This window comes from Lathyrus oleraceus, chromosome 5 (genome assembly GCF_024323335.1).
Source record: "Lathyrus oleraceus cultivar Zhongwan6 chromosome 5, CAAS_Psat_ZW6_1.0, whole genome shotgun sequence".
Classification (NCBI taxonomy): domain Eukaryota; kingdom Viridiplantae; phylum Streptophyta; class Magnoliopsida; order Fabales; family Fabaceae; genus Lathyrus; species Lathyrus oleraceus.
Window position 1 is genome coordinate 445,606,305 of NC_066583.1, and position 5,381 is coordinate 445,611,685.

Consider the following 5,381-nt stretch of genomic DNA (forward strand, 5'->3'; position numbering starts at 1 on the left):
GTTGATCTTTCATATCATCCATCTTCTCATAAACATTTGGGCCCTCATACATTTTAGAATGGTAGATAGTGTCCTCAACACGAGGAAGAGTGTGAACGACCAGAGGAGGCACTGACATAATCGGGCTAGATGCCGGCAAAGAAATAAATGTGGGCGCATACCCTTCTGGCATAAAGTTTTGTGGCATTACCCAAGGGAATCCAACAGGCATATAAGGAAAGGATTGACTAGCACCAGCAACAGGAATAGTTAAGGTAGCAACCTCAAAAATAATAGTCCTCTGAGGAGGAGTTGCAAGAGTTGGTGATGATTGGTTCTAGTTAGCAATCACAGATTCCATGAGAGCGGTGAGTCAGCTCTCGGTTCTCTTGATCTAGATACTCCATTCTCTTTAGTTGATTAGAGCGAGTATTATAGCGGTGAGTCAGCTTGGCTGATGCACAATTGAAGAACTGATAAGACATTTGGCGGAAGAAAACCTGTTATTCAAATGATGCATGAAATGCAATGTCTTTGTATGTTTTTAATTTCAAGGAACCTATGAAGTCCTATTTGCATATATATATATATATATATATATATATATATATATATATATATATATATATATATATATATATATATATATATATATATATATATATATATATATATATATATATATATATATATATATATATATATATATATATATTTAAGTAATAAAAATAATAACAATTGATTGACCATAAAATCTCTTTTTATTCAGAAAATTTGGATACAAGAGAAAAAGAAACTATCATCCTAAGGATCCCTTAGCAACTGCATTAGATGATCTAGCTATGGGTGCATACTTCCTTCGGATACGTCGAATCTCCGACTCAAATGATGTCTTCATTTGAGCCTTCTCAAGAACTAACACAACAAAGAATAGGAACACATCACAGAATAGTCCCACCACCTTTAGAATTCCTGAAATGCAAAGAGAAATACATGTCACGCAACAAAGTCGAAACAGGATTCCCAATCAAGAAAATTCTAATGGTGTTAACATCATCAAAATCGTCAATGTTAGGGAACAGAGTTAAACCATAGATGAGCAATACAAAGATGAATTCAAAATCATCCATGATATCGGCTTGAGCAAAAACAGTAGCTTTACCAATGAGGAACTCAGAAGTCAACCCAAGAATACATCCTTTCATCACGAAATGAGCATCAATCTCAGATTTCTTCAGATGAAGAGCCTCAGCTATGATATGAGATCTGAGAATCTCGTCTAATCCACTGAAAGGTACTTTATCAGATATAGGTATACCCAAGAAATGGGCATACTCCTCTAACATAGGCACAAGCTGGTAGTAGGGAAATGTGAAGCACTGGTAGAGAGGATCATAGAACTGAACCAAAACACTCAGAAGTTCTTTAACCATATCAGCAGATAATACAGACAAAAGCTTCCCATGGCGTTGCTTGAAGTCCAAGGGATCTAATACAAAGGATGACAACTTCCTTAGCTCTTTCAAATAAGGAAATCTAAAACTGCACTTCTTCATGTTCCATAGTCCACAATCCATGGTTTGAAAATATTTGCAAATAAGACCTTAGTTCCTTGAAATTTTACTTTTCTGTGATGAATGTTATGATGCGCATGAGTGCATGAATGCAACAATCACAAACAAGGGATCACACACAAGGAAAACACAAACAAAGGTCAAGGGATGGATCAAGTCTTCAAGACCAATCATCCATTTTGGTGGATTATGATATTCACCTTATCAACATCCAAGTTCCATTGATATTGACAAGACTTGATTTGATCAACCAAGAATCAAAGGGTTTGTTGTGAGTCACGAGCATGGAGTCAAGTTAAGAACCATCCCAAGGGAGTGTAATAAGGATAAAAACCTGTAGATCATGTTCAAAAAAGTTCCCCAAGTCTTAATCCCATCTATCGGATATTATAGGTTAGGATGACTGACTCATCAACCCATAATATTCTCAAGAGAAACTCGTCTAAGTGTAGTATCGTGTAACAACTGTTTCAGGTCTACACCTGAGAAGTCTCCGAACTTCGTCCTAAATAGGTCAAGTTGGGTTAAATGTCCTACGGTCCTCAGCTTCTCGGACCCCAAATCAGAGAAAGTAATGCCTATTGATAACACTGAAATTTACCATATTTTCGACTCTGATTTCACATGCATTCCAGTTGTTTTATTGTTATTTTGCTATGTTATTACTATGTTTTTCTTTGTTTTCAGGTTTTTACTTTAATCGGAGCCCCGATCGAGAATAGGAGTGAAAAAGAGCTAAAAACCCTAAAATTCAGCATTTTGTACTTGTGGCTTCCACCATGGCTGGCGCCATAGACCCTGTCATGACGTGTCCAAACTCAACCTCCCTCAACTGCCACGTTCCCCACTTCTTCCACTAAGGCGCCTCAGATTGGCCTTGTGGCCGGCGCCATGGCCTTGTGGCGGGCGCCATGGCCTTGTGGCGGGCGCCACAAGAGGAAAAGTTTTCCCTCCCATTTTCAAGTTGAAGGGCATCCTTGTCATTTCCATCTTTTTACTTACTTATAAATAGAAACTCGAAATCACTTTTTCAAGTATCCAAACTTAGAGCAGAGGAAGATCCAAACTTAGAACAGAGGCAAACTCAGAGCAACATTGTTTCACTTAGGCATATATTCAGTATTTAAAAGTGGTAATCGCTTCGCATTGGAGTGTTACCACAATTGTGTAATCGAGTCTGTGATCGAGTCTGTAATCGAGTTTGGAGCACTTTGGAAGAAAGTTAATCCTGCCGCCATTTTCATTTCCGCTTTGCAATTTATTCAACCCTCCGATTGGAGCAGGTTTTTATTACTTGTCTTTATCTTATTTATTTTCCCGCACTCGCTTTCTTTATTTCTTTTCCCGCACTCGCTTTACTTTATTTATTTCCTCGCACTCGCTTTACTTTATTTATTTCCCGCACTCGCTTTACTTTATTTATTTTCCCGCACTCGCTTTACTTTATTTATTTCCTAGCACTCGCTTTACTTTATTTATTTCCCACACTTGCACTACTTTTATTTACTTTCCGCACTCACACTACTTTTATTTAAATTAATACAGTTTTACTTTACCATGTCTAACTAAATTTATAAGGTTAGAATGTAAGGATCGTGATTGAACATATAATCCGTATAATTGTTCGTAGAAACACTTAAGGTCTATTTTAACTTTCAACTTAAGTTTTCCCGCACTTCAATTCCGTTGGGTAAGATCGAAAGCCGTCGAACGTCTATCTAAACTTAATTGTTTTTAACTATTTCAAAAACAGCGAAGGCGCTTTGTTTAGTTCATTAGGAGATTTTAACTTAAGAAGAAAAGAGATTTTAAAACTATTTTCGGACGCGTTTATAAGTTTAGAGTCTGGTTCATAAGAACCTCTTTTGGTTAAGAAATCTAGGTTATAATACTTTTCAACTTATCAAGCTACTATATTTCTTAAAAATAGGTTTACTACTCTAACGCAACGCGCGCCTTTTTATAAGTGACAATAAGAGGGTTTGATTAGGGAGTACAACTCGGTTCTGAATACGCGAAAGCGACAGTTCCCGTTAAATTAGTTCTTTTCAAAGTAGGAAACATTGCCCATAAGTAGTTCTATCAGCAAGTACTTGGATTATTAATTGATTATGTGAATTACATTCGACCCTGTCTTTATTCATTAAACTTTATTCAATACTTTACTTTTCATTGCATACTCTAAAAACACCAACTTTGATTGCCTTTGATAAACACCATAACAATAGATAACGATAGATTGACACTTGGTCTCTGTGGATTCGACAATCTTTTATATTACTCTGACGCGTTCGTATGTCTGCGAAAAGCACGCATCAAGTTTTTGTCGCCGTTGCCGGGGACCAATTTCAGCAAATTTCATTTACATGTTGTTATATCGTTTAGACTTAGGCTATTTCCCGCCGGTCAATTCGAAGAACTCGCAGCACCGGAAGTTTATGCTTAGTATATTCTCTGGCGGAACCTGAACGTTACGCTCGTGCACGTTTATTCTTTCATAGAATTAAGAGAGCTATGGCCGAAGATCAAAACCAAAGACCTCTTAAAGATTTCGCTCAACCATCAAATGAAGAACCTAGTTCTAGTATAGTAAACCCAACCATCCCAGCTAATAATTTTGAACTTAAACCATCCCTGTTGCAACTAGTGCAACAGAGACAATTCGCAGGTCTCGCTACTGAGAACCCAAACCAACATTTAAAAATATTTCTTCAATTAGCAGACACTTTTAAAACCAATGGAACTTCTCCTGAGGCAATACATTTAAGATTATTCCCTTTTTCCCTCAGAGATAAAGCCCTATCATGGTTAGATTCCCTTCCACCCAATTCCATTATGACTAGGGATAACCTTAGAAGAGTTTTTCTTGCTAGATACTTTCCCCCCAGTAAGACCGCCGTTCTTTGAAACCATATAACTAGATTTACCCAAAACGAAGGAGAATCGCTGTTCGAAGCTTGGGAGAGATATAAAGAGTTGTTACGAGCATGCCCACATCATGGTTTAGAAAATTGGTTAATCATTCAAACCTTCTATAATGGACTTCACTATAACACGAAGATGACCATCGACGCTGCCGCAGGCGGCGCTCTGATAAACAAACCTTATCCTGAAGCTAGTGCCCTCATTGACGATATGGCTCAAAACCATCAATCATGGGGAGTCGAACGAGCGACAGTTGAGAAGAAGGAATCCCAAGGAGGAGTGCATGAACTAAGCTCTATAGACATGATGCAAGCTAAAATGGACGCATTAGCCCTTAAGGTCGAGCATATGTGCATAAACCCGAATACTGTAGCCACAGTTTCGTCGGATTGTGAGATATATGGAACCAAAGGACACCAATCTGCAGAATGCAGTCTATTAAACGAAACCCACTCTGAGCAAGTGAACTACACCCAAGGGAACCCATACTCGAATACCTATAACCCTAGATGGAGGAATCACCCGAACTTCTCCTATAAAAACAATAACCCTATCCAAAATAATGCACCCCCGAGACCTAGTTATCAAGCCCGAAGATCAAATCAACCTATGCAACCTGTACCACCAAAGCCGAGCCTTGAGAAAATTATGGAAAATTTTATCACCGCTCAAACCCAACAAAACAAGGAGTTCATGAACCAGAAGATTCATGTTAACAAATTGATTACTCAGTTAGGAACCAAGGTTGACCAAATAGTTACTCATACTAAGATGCTTGAAACCCAAATCTCTCAGGTAGCTTTAAACCAAGCCCCTCAGACTACACCTGGAGGACAATTCCCTGGACAACCGCAACAAAATCCGAGAGGACAAGCCAATGCCATTACCCTACGAAGTGGGAAC

The 5,381-nt window shown here is 38.2% G+C and overlaps 1 non-coding gene across 1 annotated transcript; it reads right to left on the reverse strand.

Annotated features, from left to right (window-relative positions):
• Window positions 1-4,451: 4,451 nt before the first annotated feature.
• Window positions 4,452-4,558, reverse strand: LOC127089552 (small nucleolar RNA R71). Its single transcript, XR_007791131.1, has one exon. It is a non-coding gene; the product is annotated as a small nucleolar RNA R71 (small nucleolar RNA).
• Window positions 4,559-5,381: the final 823 nt, after the last annotated feature.